The sequence below is a fragment of the Lathyrus oleraceus genome, chromosome 7 (genome assembly GCF_024323335.1).
Source record: "Lathyrus oleraceus cultivar Zhongwan6 chromosome 7, CAAS_Psat_ZW6_1.0, whole genome shotgun sequence".
Taxonomy (NCBI): domain Eukaryota; kingdom Viridiplantae; phylum Streptophyta; class Magnoliopsida; order Fabales; family Fabaceae; genus Lathyrus; species Lathyrus oleraceus.
Window position 1 is genome coordinate 542315683 of NC_066585.1, and position 20688 is coordinate 542336370.

Genomic DNA, 20688 nt, shown 5'->3' on the forward strand with positions numbered 1-20688 from the left:
ATGTCGATGATGCCAATGAAACTACTTGTCTCATACTAGCCACCATGAACTCAGAATTGCAAAAGCAACATGAGAACATGACAGCGTTCGATATGATCGAACACTTGAAGATGCTCTATCAAGAGCAAGCAAGGCATGAGAGGTTTGAAGTTTCAAAGACCCTTTTTCAAAGCAAGTTAGCTGAGGGAGCCCCTGTAAGTCCCCATGTGCTCAAGATGATTGGGCATGTGGAAAACCTTAAAAGGTTGGGTTTTCCCCTCGGAAAGGAACTTGCGACTGATTTGATCTTGCAATCGTTACCAGATAGATTCAGTCAATTTGTCCTAAATTTTAATATGAATGATATGGATAAATCTCTTCCTGAACTGCTAGGCATGTTAAGAACAGTTGAGCAGAATCTGAAGACAAAAGGGAAGTCCATTCTGATGATCGGAAATGGAAAGAGACAGAACAAAAGGCCCACCAAGCAGGGTGATAAAGGGAAAGGCAAGGAAGTTGCCAAACCCAGACCCACTATTGCTGCTTTGAAGCCTAGTGGAGGCATAGCAAAGGCAGGAACCTGCTTCCATTGCGGTAAGACCGGACACTGGAAGAGAAACTGCCCAAAGTACCTGGAAGATACGAAGAATGGAGTAGAGACTTCAACTTCAGGTATTTTTGTTATTGAAATAAATTTATCTACTTCTGCATCATGGGTATTAGATACTGGATGCGGTTCTCACATTTGTACAAATGTGCAGGGGCTAAAAAGAAGTAGAGATTTGGCAAAAGGTGAAGTTGACCTACGAGTTGGCAATGGAGCAAAGGTTGCTGCTTTAGCCGTAGGAACTTATGTATTAACTTTACCTAGTGGTTTAATAATTCAGTTAGAGAACTGTTATTATGTACCTGCAATTAGCAGGAATATTATTTCCATTTCTTGTTTGGACAAGTTTGGTTTTTCATTTATAATAAAGAACAATTGTTGCTCAATTTATTTGAATGATATATTCTATGTTACTGCACAAATGAGCAATGGACTGTATGTCCTTGATCTCGAAATGCCTATATATAACATTAATACTAAAAGGATGAAACCTAACGAGTTAAATCCAACTTACCTTTGGCATTGTCGATTAGGCCACATAAATGAGAAACGCATTTCCAAACTCCATAAAGATGGACTCTTGGACTCTTTTGATTATGAATCATATTAGACATGCAGATCTTGTTTAATTGGAAAGATGACAAAGTCTCCATTCACAGGAAAAGGTGAAAGAGCGAATGATCTTTTGGGCCTAATACATACTGATGTATATGGACCACTGAACATACCAGCCAGAGGAGGTTTTCAGTACTTCATCACATTCACTGATGATTTCAGTAGATATGGTTATGTGTATTTAATGAAACACAAATCAGAGTCCTTTGAAAAGTTCAAGGAATTCAAGAATGAAGTACAAAACCAACTAGGTAAGAATATTAAAACTCTTCGATCAGATCGAGGTGGTGAGTATTTAAGCCTAGAGTTTGATGACCATCTGAAAGAGTGTGGGATCCTATCCCAACTTACTCCTCTTGGAACACCCCAATGGAATGGTGTATCTGAGAGAAGAAATTGAACCCTGTTAGACATGGTCCGATCCATGATGAGTCACGCCGATCTTCCAAACTCCTTTTGGGGACATGCACTATTGACAGCAGCTTACACACTAAACCGTGTTCCATCCAAAAAGGTTGAAAAGACACCATATGAGATATGGAGTGGTAAGAAACCACATATGTCTTACATAAAGATTTGGGGTTGCGAGGTTTATGTGAAACGATAAATTTCAACTAAGCTTGAGCCCAAATCTGACAAATGCTTATTTGTGGGGTATCCTAAAGAAACAAGAGGGTATTACTTCTACAATCCTTTTGAGGGCAAAGTGTTTGTCGCTCGAACTGGAGTTTTCCTAGAAAATGATTTTATTTCCAAAGGAACCAGTGGGAGGAAAGTAGAGCTTGAAGAAATTCAAGAATCACAAAGCATAGATACACCTATGGAGGAATTAGAGCAGGAAACACAAGAAGTTGTGGAAGAGCAACCTGCTCAAGTAGAACAAGACCAGCGTAGGTCAAGCAGAATACGTCAACTACCTGAGAGATATGGATATCTCATAACTGATCAAGGTGATGTATTACTCATGGATCAAGATGAGCCTGTGACCTACCAAGAGGCCATAACTGGTCCCGAGTCTGAGAAGTGGCTAGAAGCCATGAAATCTGAAATGGATTCCATGTACACAAACCAAGTTTGGACCTTGGTAGAGCCTCCTGTAGGAGTTAACCCTATAGGATGCAAGTGGGTCTTCAAAAAGAAGACTGACATGGATGGTAAGGTACATACCTATAAGGCAAGACTGGTTGCAAAAGGATATAAACAAATTCATGGAATTGACTATGATGAAACCTTTTCACCAGTTGCAATGCTTAAATCTGTTCGGATTTTACTTGCTATCGCTGCATATCATGATTATGAAATATGGCAGATGGATGTCAAAACTGCTTTCCTTAATGGAAATCTTCTTGAGGATGTGTACATGACACAGCCTGAAGGATTTGACATACCAGAGGAAGCCCAAAAGATATGTAAGTTAGAAAGATCAATCTATGGATTGAAGCAAGCTTCCAGAAGTTGGAATCTTTGTTTTGATGAAACAGTAAAACAATATGGATTCATCAAGAACGAAGATGAGCCTTGTGTCTACAAGAAGGTTAGTGGGAGCATGATCGTTTTCCTGGTATTATATGTAGATGACATATTACTCATTGGAAACGATATCCCTACCCTACAACAAGTAAAGTCTTGGTTGGGGAAATGATTTTCTATGAAGGACCTAGGTGAAGCAACCTATATATTAGGAATAAGAATCTATAGAGATAGATCACAAAAACTGATTGGCCTAAGTCAGAGTACATACATAGACAAAGTGTTGAGACGCTTTAATATGCATGATTCCAAGAAAGGATTCATACCTATGCAACATGGCATGTGTCTATCAAAAACACAATCCCCTTTAACTAAGGAAGAAAGGGATCACATGAATAAGATTCCATATGCATCTGCAATAGGATCTATCATGTATACCATGTTATATACTCGACCAGATGTCTCGTATGCTTTAAGTGCAACGAGTATGTACCAATCTGATCCTGGTGATGCTCACTGGGTAGCTGTCAAGAATATCCTTAAGTATTTAAGAAGGACTAAGGACTCATTCTTGATATATGGAGGTCAGGAAGAGTTGGTTGTAATTGGATACACCGATGCTAGCTTCCAGATAGATAAGGATGACTTTAGATCGCAATCTGGTTATGTGTTTTGCTTAAACGGTGGCGCTGTGAGCTGGAAAAGTTCAAAGCAAGATACAGTTGTTGATTCTACAACCGAGGCCGAGTATATTGCTGCCTCAAGTGCAGCAAAGGAAGCTGTTTGGATCAAAAAGTTCATTAGTGAACTTGGCATAGTTCCTAGCATTGTGGATCCCATTGGTCTCTACTGTGATAACAATGGTGCTATCGCACAAGCCAAGGAGCCTAGATCTCACCAACGATCCAAACACATACTTAGGCGTTATCATCTCATTCGAGAGATAATAGATAGAGGAGATGTGAAAATATGCAGAGTACCTACACTTGACAATATTGCTGACCCACTGACAAAGCCTCTTGCGCAGCAGAAGCATGATGGCCATACTAGATCTATGGGTATTAAGGGTATGCCTGATTGGCTCTAGTGCTAGTGGGAGATTGTTGGTGTAAGCCCTAGAGGCCAATACTTTTGGTACTTGTATCGAATTATTTATTAATAATAAAAGGCTTTTTCTTTATTACGTTTGTTTAATAAAGTCCCTAGAATAGCTAGTCTGTTTAATGTATCAAGTATGACTTAATTATGAGATCACATTAAACATAAGGACACTATTCTTAAAGTATCCGTAGTCGAGCTTTATTGTGAAGTGGGATGACATTAAAGCATTAAGACTATTATGTATATAGACTGATGATCACATCTCATGGATCATGGATAAGGAGTTATCAAGTCTTAAACATAGTGTCATACGGTAAACTGACTTTAATGTGTGTTTTTAATCGCAATGTCGCGGTTAGCAAGAGTCGCCACCGACTTTTCTTTTATCCCATAAGGAAAGGTGGAAAAGAACAGGAAAGACCTTAATTTAGATTCTTAGGTTCGGGAGGTACATTATACAAAGGGAAGGTGTTAGCACCCCTTGTATCCATGGTTATCCATGGGCTCTTAATTGCTCAATCATTTATGTTTTTTTTTCTCGTTTGAAAAAGTGTTTGAAAAATGTGTAGAAAGTGTTTTGAAGAGGAGAATTCAACTTTGTAATGATTCTTGTATGAATGTATACAAAGTTGCTATCTCGTTTAGTTTTGAAAGTCGTTTAGAAAAATATAACTCGACAATGATTCTAGTGCGAATGTATGCCAAGTGGTGATTTTCTAAAAAGGATGTTTTGAAATGTGTGAGGTGCGAAAAAATATTTTAGGTTGTGAATAAGCAATTAAGAGTTATACTATCCGAGGTCTTTACGGGCATTTCCTATCCTTATGAGGGTAAAACTGTCCTTACTATTGAGAAGTAAGTAGTTTTATCCTTTGGATGTAGAAGGGTCATCGTAGGGTCATCGATTGGTCATTGAAGGCAACAGTTGTGAGGATACCTTAGCATTCGAAGGGACTATCATCATTTAACCGTAGGCCACACCGAAGGGTCATCGAGGGACAAAGGCAACATTCGAGGGACTATGATGATTTAACCGAAGGGTCTTTGCTAAGTGCATCCCCACATTCGCGGGACATGACCGTAATACCGTAATCGTGGGGTAACAAAGAGAGGTCCGAGATCGCATGTTTAACGGCAAAGTTTTACAATTAATTATATAGTCGTAATTGATTAGGTAGTTAGGTCCACATTAAAGTCAATGAAATCAATACATTAAAATCAGCTAGATAATTTAGGATGTATCTCCACATTAACATTAAGTAATTCAGAATCCATCTCCATAAGGGTATCCCACACATGAGGTGGAATACCTGGCCGGCCGTTTCCTCGGGAATATGTAAGCCTTTACACCATTCAGCACACGGGTTAGAGCATCGAGATAAAGTACAATTGGAAATTGCATCACAACACAACAGTCATTAAGTCAGGCCAAATAATGCAGAATTATAATGAATATTGATCAGATAAACATAAGGCAGAACAGCAAAGAAACAAAACAGCCACTGTCCCGTTCGCCCCTGCTTCGCCTAGCGAAGGCTTAGCGAGGGCTCGCTCCAGGCTCGCTTAGCTATGTGCTAGCGAGCGGCGACGGATTTTGAGTTTGACAGCAGCATGATCTCCGGAACCCTGACCTTCATGGCATTTAATTATAGGAATAACATGGATAAACATTCAGGATATTCAGGCCTACTTAAATTCATACATGAAATCATATTACATATCCGAAAATTTGATCATGATGCCTGATATATGTAAAGATTATCGATTAAAAGCATAAAACATTATTGATACGCAAACCTGTTTGTAACTGAGCTTGGTATCGAATGGAGTTGGGCGGCGGTAGCTTCGGCGCGGATGAACGGTCTTCAGGGTTTCTTTACTCGGAATACTCTGAGTTGATCTCCAGGGTTTCTATGTCAGGGTTTCCGTCCGTCTTCCTCTGTTTTTCCCCTCTCTTGTTGACTGAAGCTTGGCTATTTATAATGCTCTAGTTGTGACCTAATGGGCTCAGAATGAAGCCCAGAATTCTGATATTCGCCAGCTTCGCTAGGCGAAGGAATTGCTCGCCTAGCGAGCCAGCTAGTTTGGGCTTTTTCTGGATCTGGTGCCTCGCTGGGGCGAGTGTCATAACAAGGGGTTCGCTAGGCGAAGGAATTGCTCGCCTAGCGAGCAAGTTAGTTTGGGCCATTTTGGATTGAGTCCGTTGTGAGCTGGGCTTTTGTTCCTTTAAGGTCAGTGCCTTGCAGAATAAGTCGGAGTGCTTCGAAAAATGCCTTGTAATATCAACGGGCAAATTTTGGGGTATGACAGCTGCCCCTGTTCAATATTCTTGAACCGAGAGAGTTAGAATGGTATGTACGCCATTCGTGGTCTGGAGGTGGAAGATTATTGAACACTAGAATGCCCCCAAAAATTTGCGCTTGTTAATCGAAAGTTGGTCTTGATGGAGATGGGCTTAAAGATGCCATCCAGGAAGTTTGATGATGAGAGCTTCAGAGTGCGTCGTACATTAGACGATATCTGAAGACATGGGTGTCATACCGGGTCATACGCTAGACCGTATAGTGAGTCATCCATTATGTTGTTGACTTCGCTGGGGAGTCAGAGTGTGTTACACGCTGCTGGGGATAAGGGATCAGAATGGATCATATGCTAGACCGTATCTGAATACCAGAGTGAGTTGTTCATCAGGCGGATGACTTTGCCGAGGATGAAAAATCAGAATGGATCGTACGCTTGATCGTCTCTGAGTTGCAAAATGAGACCTCCATTAAGCGGGTGATTTCACTGGGGATAGAAGATCAGACCGGATCGTATGCTAGATCGTATCTGAGTTGAAGATCCAAACGGGTCTTATGCTAGACCGTATTGGAGTTGCAGGATGAGCCGTCCGTTAAGCTGTGTCTGATGATGAAAGGGGGTAGTCATATGCTAGACTACACTTCAGAAATGTACCGTACACTGGGTAGCATCTGAGGAGATGAAGGTCTAACTGGGTCGTACATTAGACCGTATCTGAGCAGAATGAGTCGTCCATTAGGCTGAATCTGATGATAAAAGGGGGTAGTCATATGCTAGACTACACTTCAGAAATGTACCGTACACTAGGTAGCATCTGAGGAGACGAAGGTCTAACTGGGTCGTACATTAGACCGTATCTGAGCAGAATGAGCCATCCATTAGGCTGAATCTGATGATAAAAGGGGGGTAGTCATATGCTAGACTACACTTCAGAAATGTACCGTACACTAGGTAGCATCTGAGGAGATGAAGGTCTAACTGGGTCGTACATTAGACCGTATCTGAGTTGTTGAAGGTCAGAATGGATCATACATTAGATCGTCTCTGAGTTGAAGGAGTCATATGTTGAGCTGAATCAGAATAAACCGTACGCTAGGCTATATCTGATAGTATTTGTATATGGTGTATTTGCAATAAATGTCTGGGATGGGCTTATAGATGCCATCGTTATGAGGATGTCAGAATGAATGTTGACATGGAGTATATCTGAAAGATGTAGTTGAATCCTGAATGTAATTGATAAAGATGTCCGTCTGAATGGATCTTTGTTCTGATTGTATCAAGAGGATAATTGACCTGAAAAATAAAGTTAGCTTCATGCTATGAGATGCAAATGTTGTATGCATGCGTGTGCTGTGAAATGATGTAATGAGTGAATTATGCGTCTGAAATAAATGCGAACATTGTATGCATGTATATGTTATGCAATGATGTAATGAATGCACTATGCGTCTAAAACGTTCTTCCAGGAGACTCTGCTGGGGAAATAAATCTCAGTCTGCTGGTCGGAGATATTTGTATTGATGATCCTCCCTTAGCCAAGGGATACTTGATTTATGTCTGACGATGGAAACACTCAACAGAGCCTGGCTAGGGCTGGAAGAGATGACCAGTCTGTCTGGTAATGCCAGCCTCTTCTGGGAAATAGCTGGTTTTTGTTGGGGAATAGAATTAGCAACGGATTCATTGGGAAGCGTGATTAGACCTTCTCCTCGATCCTGAAGTCGTGTAGTAATTGCTATTGCTATTCTAGGCATGCATTTTTGGTAAACATTGATCATATTCAGATGCATAAATCAATTCAAATTAAACCAATGGACGTTTACGCAAACAAAACAGAAAAGTAAAAACGAAATCATCTTTTTGGAAATAAAATTGTATTGATTTGAAAGAGGGCCCGTAAACAGGCTATTTGTGTACAAGGAGACAGAAATCCTAGTAAGAGGAAATTGTCAGGCAAACAAAGAGGAAGCTATGCAAAAAAAAAAGTCCTATCGATTCTAATTCCACTACTGTCATTATGTCTTCAAGCATCTCATCTCCTGCTGTCGGATAGAAGTGATTAGCTTGTTCAGTCCTTTGAACTTGGGTGAAGCTGACTGGGAATAGGACATAGTCATACGCTTTAATCCCTAATTTTTGCCTAGACCGCCTTTTCAGGTTTTCAGTCCACCAGGATACCCTTTTTTGCCCAAGCCGCCTTTTCAGGTTTTCGACTTGCCGGGTGTATATTTTTATATGTTTATCCTTAATTTTTGCCCGAACCCTTTTGGTTCGCCGGGATGCCTTTACTTTTGCCTAGATACGTCGACCTAGCGGGTCTCTTTTATGCGTAGTATTTTTTAACTATGTCCGCGTTCACAGGATGCGGGAAGTCTTCGCCGTCCCTTGTAGCAAGTATCATGGCTCCACCAGAGAATACCTTCTTAACTACAAATGGCCCTTCGTATGTGGGAGTCCATTTACCTCTGGGATCACCTTGCGGTAGAATGATACGCTTGATCACCAAGTCACCAATTTGATATACCTGTCTCTTGACCTCTTTGTTAAATGCCTGGGTCATGCGCTTCTGATATATCTGCCCATGACAAACAGCCGCAAGTCTCTTTTCATCAATCAAATTTATCTGATCGAGTCGAGTCTGAATCCATTCATCTTCATCTAAGTCTGCATCTTTCATAATTCTTAGAGAGGGCATCTGAATTTCCACTGGTAAAACGGCTTCCGTTCCATAGACTAAAGAGAAGGGAGTTGCCCCTGTCGAGGTGCGCACTGAAGTGCGATAACCATGGAGAGCAAAGGGTAACATCTCATACCAGTCTTTGTATGTTACTGCTATCTTTTGTATGAGCTTCTGGACATTGTTAGCAGCCTCCACGGCGCCGTTCATCCTTGGCCGGTACGGAGAAGAGTTATGGTTTTTATTTTGAACTGCGTGCAGCGTTCAGTTTAGTACCATTATCAGTGATAACTCTTTCAGGAGACAACATGTTTCTCGAATAGACATTTGATAGAATCCATCTTAGAAGTCAATAAAGTGGTATGATTCAACATATACTGTCTTAGTCGGCGAGCAGCCCAAGCCAAAGCACAGCAAGCTTTCTCGAGCTGTGAGTATCTTGTTTCACAGTCGGTACCTTTTGCTAAGGCAGTATATGGCATGCTCTTTTCGACCAGACTCGTCATGTTTCCCCAACACACACCTCATTGAATTTTCTAACACGGTCAAATACATGATTAGAGGTCTTCCTTCAACTGGTAGCATCAGAATTGGAGGTTCTTGGAGATACTTCTTGATTTTGTCAAAAGCTTCTTGGCATTCATCATTCCATACCATCTCTTGATTTTTTCTCAGTAATTTGAAGATGGGTTTGCAGGTAGCAGTCAAGTGTGGGATGAATCGGGCAATGTAATTCAAGTGTCCCAAGAAACCTCTGACTTCTTTCTTGTCTATTTCAGTACCCATATTTACAATTTCAATTGATTCCTCATGCGGCTGTATAGTCTTTTCTTCTTGCAGTAGTCTGGCAAGTTCTCAGGTACTTCACAATCTTCCTCACTTCCATCCTCGACTTGGTAGATCGGATTTTCAAAGTCATAATGGACAGTAGCAGAGTTATTACCAACAAGATCCAGAGTGGCTATGGATCTGCAATTTGTTACGTGAGTGTGTGCAAGAAAACATAGCTTGTTTAAAAGATGACAGGAAAGATAAAGAGCGCAATATTTGAATGCAAAAAGTCCATTGATTTATTGAATATGAATATGCTTATGAAATGACAAAACCCTTGAAAAATTAGCTATTGTGCCCCGGGCATAGACACAATGCTTTAAAATGCTAAAATAGCAATAACAATTACTCCTGACTAAAGGAAATCGGGATAGTGTCTTCAGCTTTCCAATTATTGAGTCTGTCACCAATTGTTGGGAAAATCTAGCTATCCAGGTCGCAATCGCTATCAGCATCTTCTACAGCATTAACAGTCTCGTCATGATTAGGCAGAGGGGAAATGATGACATCAAGAGTCTCCGGAGGATCCGAGGTAGCCGCCTGTATCTTTCCACTTCGAATGTCGCTTTCAACATGTTCACCTGTTAGTATAAGTTCAGTGAAACCCGATGAAGAACTTCTCAATAGATGGATGTAGAATGGGCCAGTCAGTGTGCTCATGAACATGTCCACTAATTCTCGATCAGTCATAGGGGGTTTGACTCTGCCAGCCAAATCTCTCCATTTTTGAGCATATTCTTTGAAGCTTTCTTTAGAGCCCATAGTCATATTTTGCAACTGTAACCGAGTAGGCGCTAATTCAGAATTATACTGGTAATGTTTGTAGAAAGCTGTTGCTAAATCAGTCCAGGTGCGGATGTCAGAGCTCTCGAGCTGATAGTACCATTCCAACTGTGTGCCAGACAGACTCTCTTGGAAGAAGTGGATCCATAGCTTCCTATCAGTGGTGTGCGGCTGAATCTTTCTCACATAAGCTCTCAGATGCATCTGAGGACAGGACGCACCATCGTACTTAGTGAAAGTGGGGACCTTGAATTTGCGGGGAATGACCACATCAGAGACCAGACCCAAGTTTTCGAAATCCAGGCCGGGTGCCTTCTGACCTTCCATAGCTAGCATACGTTCTTCCAGCAGTTTATACTTATCACCTTTTGGAGAGTACTGTTCATTCTCGTAGTCTTCATCGTCGTCCTCAGGGTTGAAAGGATCAGCATTCTCATCTTCTGAATCTGTCTCTGTTTCCTCTTCTTGATCCTTCGGAATTCGAATCTCGACTCTTGTGGCCTGTCTTCTAAGCCTTCTTCCCAAGTTAATGTAACTCACAGATTTCTTGTCTTTTTTCTTCTCGAGCAAGAGAGCCTTCAGTTCTTCCTGCCCCTTGGATAAGTTCAAGATCATCTCCTGGAGTTGAGCATTCTGAGCATGGAGATCTTTGACAGTTTGTCCGAGGTCCATTTTTCTGTTTGCATGAAAACCGTGAGAACATTGATCCCTTTAGAACACCTGTTATGCAATGTTATGCTATGCAATGTATGAAATGTTTTCAAGGACTTTTGGAATTTAACTTTGCATAAACTACCAAAAAAGGAAACTTTTTTTTTTTTTTTTACAAAATAGAGCAAAGTTAAATCCCTAAGTCCTCGAAATGGTTAGTTCAAAGCCATGTGTAACACCTCAAAATTTGCCCTCCTCTCTGAGGACTAGCTTAACATATTGCATATCATTTTAGGTCATTAGGCATTGCATATTGCATATCATGTGGTTACATTGTGCAAGTCATCCTCACAAGTCTTGATCAGAAGATAGGAGGTCATAGTGCAAGCTAGGGTTTCATTGGACTGGTCATTGATCATCTGAGGATGTGGAGGTCCAAATTAAGGTTTTGTGATTCTCAAGGAGATTGGTCTTCATCTTGTTTGAAAGGATACATCATCATCATGGTTTGTCATCATCAAGTGTTGAAGCGTATTCCTTGAGATTAGGGTTTTGGCCACTGGTCAACCCTAATCAGTTGCATTGGGCCAATCAGGGCATAGCAAGGAGATGGGGTCTATGATGGATATGGGGATCATTTCATGATTGTATTAAGCTTATGGAGGTTAGGGTTTCATCCTTGAGCCATTTCATCAGAAGATTGGGGCTCAGTTTGATCGATGCATTGCCAAATTCATTTATCAGTTGAAAAAGTCAACTGTGGTCAACTGTGCTTGATTTTATGGATTTGGAAGTGGGAGAGAGTGGGATACACTTCATTCATGTTGGAACAAGTGTTATTTGACATGTCAAAGCTCAAGAATGGAGAAAATCAAGTCAGACAAGAAATTGCAAAAATAGAAAGTGACTTATAATGGAAGTTTCCAAAAATGGAAAGTTTTTGACCTCAAAATTACATGTCCAAGGAAGCTTCAAATGAAAATTTGTTCAACATGAAAGTTGTAGATCTTGGTCTCACCTTTCCAAAAAGTCCAAGAACTTGAAATTCCCATGTATGGTTGGCAAGTTATGGTCCATTCAATTTCAAAAATGACCCATAATCAAAGTGGCATAACTTCCATATGGAGTGTCCAAATTGAGTGATCTTTTTATGTGCAAACTCCATTTGACATGTACTTTCATGGTGCATAATTGGATTTCATCAAAAATGGTCAATGCAAAAAGTCATTTTTCAAGTGTACAGTTAAAGATCCAAGGGCAAAATGGTCCAAGTTGAGAAATAATGAGAATTTTGGCATGGGGATTTTTGCAACACCTCACAAATGCAATTTGAAAATGGTTTGAACTGTCATAACATGTTGAGGTTCATTATTTGGTTAAGTCACTTTTGAAATACACTTGAAATTGTACAAAGTGCCATGACATGTGGAAAATGAAAATTACATGGCCAATCAATGTGGGACAAGTTGCAATACATCATAACTGATATTTAGAGAATGTGTGAGCTGTCATACAGCTGTCATGGGCCCCATAGTGAAAAGACATATTTGCCCTTGCTTAGTAAAATCACATTTTGCTAATCACATTGCATTTGGCTAATTGATAATTAAGAGCTGGATTAAATGGAAGTATATAATCTTAATCATAACTAACTCTTGAGGAGAATCACATTTCACAAGAAACTCAACAAACTTTTCCCTCCAAATTCTCCAAAAGCTCAAGAACATTCAAGAACAAAATTGAGCAAAACTCCTTCAATTCTCCATCAAATCGTGTGATTCTTTTTGCTGCCATCTCCATTCATCTTCTTCTTCAACTGTTTTGGGAAAGCATCATCAAAATCTCCACGAATCTCCACTGTCCATTCTTGATGCATCCATGGCAAAATGAAATTCTGTCCACTAGAAGTGACATTGGATCGAGCTGAGCATTGAAGTCATCTTCCCTAGCATCATTCTTCATCTGTTTTGAGAATTCGCGCGCAATAGCTCAAGGATTCATCACTGCCTTCAAATTAAGGTGAGATTTCGAATCTCATGATTTGATGAGTTGTTATATGCGTTTTATAGAGTGTTCAACATAGATGATTGTGATGCCTTTAGTTTTTGAAATGGATGATTATAGAGAGAGATATTTCGATTTGAAGTTGTGATGTCAAAACCTAATTAGATCGATCCGGAGTGTACATTAGGAATTAGGCGAAATCATGTACATATTCGTGCTCCTGAGGATTAGACCTTTCCAACGGATATTCGTTTGTGAATTTTGGTGGAGGTTTGATGTTTGCGTGTTCATGGCGTTTTCTGGAAAACGATGAAGTTGATGATGAATTTTCTGGAAATAAGTCACGTTTGATCCGCGGAAACGCTTTGCTTGTTTTGAATTTTGTTTAGCGCCGAAATCTGGCCAATCACAGCACGACACCGCATTAATGAATTTGAGCATCTGAGCGAGATTTACGAGATTGCCATTAATCCATTTATTTAATTAGAACACTTAAGTAATTATTTCAACAATTCATTTAAACTTTAAAAAATCATAAAAAAATATTTATTAATCCAAAAATAGTGAGACTTTTTTTGATAGATCCCAAATTCTCTCTAGTTTTTTATAGGCATGGTAACATAAGTTGTGCATGGAGAAATTTTGACCTTGCCTATTGATCTTTGACTTGTGTACATATTTTGTATGTTTTGCCATTTTTAACATGAAATGCTCATACATTTAAAGAAATGATTGAAATTTTTTGTGCTCATTCTGGACATGTTGATAGTGATTTCCATGTAAAGTTTGTGATTTTTGGATACTTGATGTTTGAGATATGATTTTTTGAATCTAGGTGTGACAATTTGTGTCACACCTAGCTAGGTCAACTTCATGAAATTATTTGCATGACCTATGATTGTTGGATTGGATTGAAATTTTGCATGAATGATCATTGATATGTCAAGATAACATGTGATTTTTGCTGGAATTTTTGGTTGCATTTTCAATTTGATTGATAATTTTCTTCTCTGTTGGTTCATTTTGCAAGCTTGTGTGACACATGTTGGTGTATCTTTTGTGAAATTCTCATATGGTTTTGGATGAATGTGAAATTTGGTATGCTGGTTATAGACACATTGTAGGACATCATGCTTTTGGTCCCATTCATTTCTTAATTGTTTTCACTGTTTTATGAATTTTTGAAGTGAATGCTTGTGTTGATGCTATGAATTGGCTTGAATAATTGTGTCTGGATTTCTTGATTTTCATTGACCTAGTTCCTTTTGTCCAATTGAGCTGAAAATTGACATGCTATACATTGATTGTGTCCTGTTTAGGTGAGAATTATTTGAGGATTTTTGGAATTGGTTTGGTATGCTTTTGATTGAAGTCATTCTGTTTGGATATTTGGTGTTGCATTTGACCTAATTTGGCATGTTTTGGTCATGAAATGGTAATGGTGAATGGTATGAGCATGGGACCAATTACATTTGCTTTTGAATTGTGTTAATTTGATTTTGGTTGAGAATTGCTTGCTGTTTAGAATTTTTTCTCCCTTTTGGACCCTAGGCTTGGCCTAGTGGTCTTGTTTCTCACATTTTGTTTGACTTTTCAGGATGAAATGCATAATGCTTAAGGAGAATGCTTCAAGTCAATTAAATTGAGATTGTTTGATGTTGAAAACTAACATGAATTTGTTTTGTAGGTTGTGAAGCTTGAGCTTGAGCTTATAGTTTGCACTTGTGTGCACTAACTTGTGTTGTTTGTTTGTACAGATTAACTGATTAACATTTGCTGTTTATTGTTGTCTGTCTGAGTACTGATGATACTTGATTGATTTCAGGTACATTTAGTTGCTTACAATTCTTTAAGAACTTGCTTGCTGCTGCTTGGTTTTTGAACCACTTGAGGTAGGACTTCTATTCTTCATGTAGTCTGGGAGACCCGGCCTGTTACTTGGCCGGGCAAATGTCTGAAGTCCTCCTTAAGAGGCGATGTTTGTGGTTGTTTACGTTTGTGCCAAGCAGGTGAAAGACCTCTATGAGGCAATTGGTGGATCAAAGGGATATGCAATCTATCCCCCACTATTCTGTGAGTCGTCCCTCTGCTCACACGGCTGTGTGTTGATGCATTGGGACACAAACCCAAGATCTCGTGCTGTTGCACAATCGAGTCAGAGTCTTTGAGCGTAGAAGGGTCCCTCCATTCTGGACCCACGCTCCTTTGTCTGAAGCTCTCCCTGGTTAGGGATAAGAGCTGTGAGGTCTCATCCTCACTTCACCTTTCATCTGCTTCACCTTAGCCTCGCAATGGCAAGTGTCGCATCCGCGAAAAATCAACCGGCGGGACTCAAATAAAAACACAACACAGAGCCGCCACTGCGCGTTATTTATCCCAAGACAGGGAAAGGAAACGCTCAGAGAAACCTGGAAAGGAAATGGTCTCGCGACCAAAGAGAAAGGGTAAGGGAGTCGGTTACGCAAGGGGAAGGTATTAGCACCCCTCACGTCCGTCGTACTCGACGGGATCCACGTTCTAAAAGAAAGAAAAGGTTGCTAAAACATCACACACACACACACACCGAAGACAACGCAGGTGGGGTTAAGAGGAAGGAGCTCGATAGGACATCGCATCCTATGCCTACATATCTCGTCTGGAACGAGAATCAGAGCTGCTGTAGTTCGGCTCACGCACGCCAAACAAGACACACACACCCAGGCAAACATGGAGCCTGAATGCCAATCACTGGGCTTACATCAGCATCCGAACCAAAACACGCACAAAACGGCAAACGTGGAGCCCGACCGCCAATCACTGGGCTTACATCGGCATCCGAACCAAACACACAATCAGATAACAAGCAAACATACACAAAAAGAAAAAAAAAAGTGCCCGGAGAGACCTCACACGGTCTCCTGCCTACATACCTCGTCTGGAACGAGGATCAGGGCGATGTAGTTCCCCCTCAAGGGAAAGAAAATCTAGCCAGAAACCAAGGGAAGACACACTACCAGGGAGCTGGACTCGAGCCTAGTGTTGTCATGCATCATTACCCTACGTTCAGGTTTCTACCTACTTGCACAACTGCAAGCTAATCCTATCCAGGAAGAAAGCAAGCATACAAGCATACAGATCAAAACAAGCATTTCAAGCAAATATTCACATAGCACACACTATAACCAGTCAAGTGAGGCTCAAACAATGGGTTTGACTGCCGAAGCAAGTCATCTGTACATGGGTAGTATTCGCTCTTAACCTTGCCATTACGAGGCTAAGGTGAAGCAGATGAAAAGGTGAAGTGAGGATGAGACCTCACAGCTCTTATCCCTGACCAGGGAGAGCTTCAGACAAAGGAGCGTGGGTCCAGAATGGAGAGACCCTTCTACGCTCAAAGACTCTGACTCGATTGTGCAACGGCACAGGATCTTGGGTTTGTGTCTCAATGCATCAACACACAGCCGTGTGAGTAGGGGACGACTCACAGAATAGTGGGGGATAGATTGCATATCCCTTTGATCCACCAATTGCCTCATAGAGGTCTTTCACCTGCTTGGCACAAATGTAAACAACCACAAACATCGCCTCTTAAGGAGGACTTCAGACATTTGCCCGGCCAAGTAACAGGCCAGGTCTTCCAGACTACATGAAGAATAGAAGTCCTACCTCAAGTGGTTTAAAAAACCAAGCAGCAGCAAGCAAGTTCTTAAAGAACTGTAAGCGACTAAATGTACCTGAAATCAATCAAGTATCATCAGTACTCAGACAAACAACCATAAACAGCAAATGTTAATCAGTCAGACTATACAGATTAAGCAACACAGGTTAATGCACATAAGTGCAAACTATAAGCTCAAGCTCAAGCTTCACAACCTACAAAACAAAGTCAAATTAGTTCAAAACATCCAACAATCTCAATTTAATTGACTTGAAGCATTCTCCTTAAGCATTATGCATTTCATCCTGAAAAGTCAAGCCAAATGTGAGAAACTAGACCACTAGGTCAAGCCTAGGGTCCAAAAGGGAGAAAAAATTCTAAACAGCAAGGGATTCTTAACCAAAACCAAATTAACACAAATAGAAAGCAAATGCAATTGATCCCATACTCATATCATTCACCACATTCATTTCATGACCAAAACATCACAAACTAGGTCAAATGCAACATCCAATGTCCAAACAGAATAACTTCAATCAAAAGCATACCAAAACAATTCCAAAAATCCTCAAATATTTCACACCTAAACAGGACCTATTCAAGGTATAGCATGTCAATTTTCAGCTCAATTAGACAAAAGGAACTAGGCCAATGAAAATCAAGAAATCCAGACAAGATTATGTAAGCCAATTCATAGCATCAACACAAGCATTCACTTCAAAAATTCATAACACAGTGACAACATATTAGAAATGAATGGGACCAAAAGCATGATGTCCTACAATGTGTATACAATCAGTACACCAAATTTCACATTTATCCAAAACCATATGAGAATTTCACAAAAGATATACCAACATATGTCACACAATGTTACCAAATGAACCAACAGTGAAGAAAATTATCAATCAATTGGAAAATGCCATAGAAAAATCCAGAACAATTCACATGTTATCTTGACATACTAATGATCATTCATGCAAAATTTCAATCCAATCCAACAATCATAGGTCATGCAAATAAATTCAGAAAGTTGACCTAGCTAGGTGTGACACAAATTGTCACACCTAGATTCAAAAAATCATATCTCAAACATCAGGTATCCAAAAATCATAAACTTTACATGGAAATCACCATCAACATGTCCAGAATGAGCACAAAAAATTTCAATCATTTCTTTAAATGTATGAGCATTTCATGATGAAAATGGCAAAACATACAAAATAGGCACACAAGTCAAAGATCAATAGGCCAGGTCAACATTTCTCCATGCACAACTTTTGTAACCATGCCTATAAAAAACTAGAGGGAATTTGGAAACTATCAAAAAAAGTCTCACTATTTTTGGATTAATAATTAATTTTTTATGATTTTTCTAAGTTTTGAATGAATTATGAAATAATTATGTAATTGTGTTATGAATTAATTAAAAGGAATGGCAACTTCGTAATTATTAAACCCTGGCCAAAAACGGCGCCGTTTTCATTAATCCAGTGTCACACGCTGATTGGCTCAGCTTGGAGGGAAACAACAATTCAAAAACAAAAGCACCTGGCACGGATCAAACAAGGCTTGTTCATCATTTTCGCTCAAGAACTTTTCCAGAAACGCAAGAACATCAAGAACATCAAAGTTCAACCAAAATCATCAAATGGATAGTCATTGGAAAGGTCTCATCATGTAGAGCACGAATATACACACGATTTTGCCTAATTCTTCCTAAATCTCTTGGATCGAACGAATTAGGTTTTGCTCTCAAATCTTAAAATCACAATAACTCGTTCCACAGTTCATCAAATCAAGAACTAGCTATATCATGATTATCTACATGGAAGGCACTATAGAATGCATATCACAATTCACAAAATGATGAGATTCGAAATCTCACCTTAATTTGAAGGCAGTGTCGAATCTTGAGGTTTTGGCGCGCGATTCATTGAAACAGGTGAAGAAGAAGGTTGTGGAAGGTGACTTCAAGGCTCAGCTTGATCCAATGTTGCTTCTAGTGGAAGAAATTTCAACTTGCCATTGATGCACCAAGAATGAACAGCCACGAATTTGATGTTGTTGGCGGTGGATTTGTCAAAACAGATGAAGATCCATGTTCATAGAACACGAAGCAAAAAGAAATTCACAAAATGATGCAGAATTGGAAGAGTTTGGATCCAAAATGCTTGATGAATGTTCTTGAGCTCTTGAGAAAAATGGAGGGAAAAACTGTTGGATTTCTTGTGAAATGTGATTCTCATCAAAAGTTAGTTAGGATTAGGATTAAATACTTCCAACTAATCAAGCTCTAATCATCCAATTAACCAAATGCAATGTGATTAGCAAAATGCAATTTTCTTAAGCAAGGGCAAATATGTCTTTTCACTATGAGGCCCATGACAGCTGTATGACAGCTCACACATTCTCTAAATATCAGTTATGATGTGTTGCAACTTGTCCCACATTGATTGGCCATGTAATTTTCATTTTCACTATGTCATGGCAAATGGTATAATTTTCAAATGCAATTCACAAGTGACTTGACCAAATAATGAACCTCAACATGTTATGACAGTTCAAACCATTTTCAAATTGCATTTGTGAGGTGTTGCAAAAATCCCCATGCCAAAATTCTCATTATTTCTCAACTTGGACCATTTTGCCCTTGGATCTTTAATTGTACACTTGAAAATTGACTTTTTGCATTGACCATTTTTGATGAATTCCAATTATGCACCATGAAAGTACATGTCAAATGGAGTTTGCACATAAAAAGATCACTCAATTTGGACACTCCATGTGGAAGTTATGCCCCTCTGATTATGGGTCATTTTTGAATTTGAACGGGCCATAACTTGCCAACCATACATGGGATTTTCAAGTTCTTGGACCTTTTGGAAAGGTGAGACCAAGATCTACAACTTTCATGTTGAACAAATTTTCATTTGAAGCTTCCTTGGACATGTAATTTTGAGGTCAAAAACTTTCCATTTTTGGAAACTTCCATTACAAGTCACTTTCTATTTTTGGCAATTTTTGTCCTGACTTTATTTTCTTCATTCTTGAGCTTTGACATGTCAAATAACACTTGTTCCAACATGAATGAAGTGTATCCAACTCTCTTCCACCTCCAAATCCTCAAAATCAAGCACAGTTGACCACAGTTGACTTTTTCAACTGATAGATGAATTTGGCAATGCACTGATCAATCTGAGCCCCAATTCTCTGATGAAATGGCTCAAGGATGAAACCCTAGCCTCCATAAGCACAATAAAACCATGATGATCCCCATATCCATTATAGACCCCATTTCCTTACTATGCCCTGATTGGCCCAATGCAATTGATTAGGATTGACCAGTGGTCAAAACCCTAATCTCAAGGTGTCTGCTCCAACACTTGATGATGACAAACCATGATGATGATGATGAATCATTTCAATCAAGATGAAGACCAATCTTCTTGAGAATCACAAAACCCTAATTTGGACCTCCACATCCTCAGATGATTGATGACCAGTCCAATGAAACCCTAGCTTGCACATGACCTCCTATCTTCTGATCAAGACTTGTGAGGATGACTTGCACAATGTGACCACATGATATGCAATATGCAATGCCTAATGACCTAAAAATGATATGCGATATGTTAAGCTAGTCCCAAGAGAAGAGGGCAAATTTTGAGGTGTTACAGCTGCCCCTATTCAATCCACTGTGAACCTGTCGATATGAATAGCCTCGGCTTTCAAATGATCAGGATGAAGAGTGATTGAATACCAAGATCAGACGAACAATTTGCACTCTGATGGGATATAATTAACAACGCCTGTCAGCATCGGCGAAGAAACAATCTTGAAGGAAGAATCCGTCTAGTACGGAGAAAGTCGGCCTGACCACCGAAAAGGAAACGTCGACCTGGATACCAAAATAAATGGTAACGCAGGGATAACCATGGCCTGAACACCACACATCCGCTGGGGATTTTTATTATCTCTTTTCTTGTGCTTTTCTTGAACCCCGAATTTTTTCTTTCGCGCAAATGA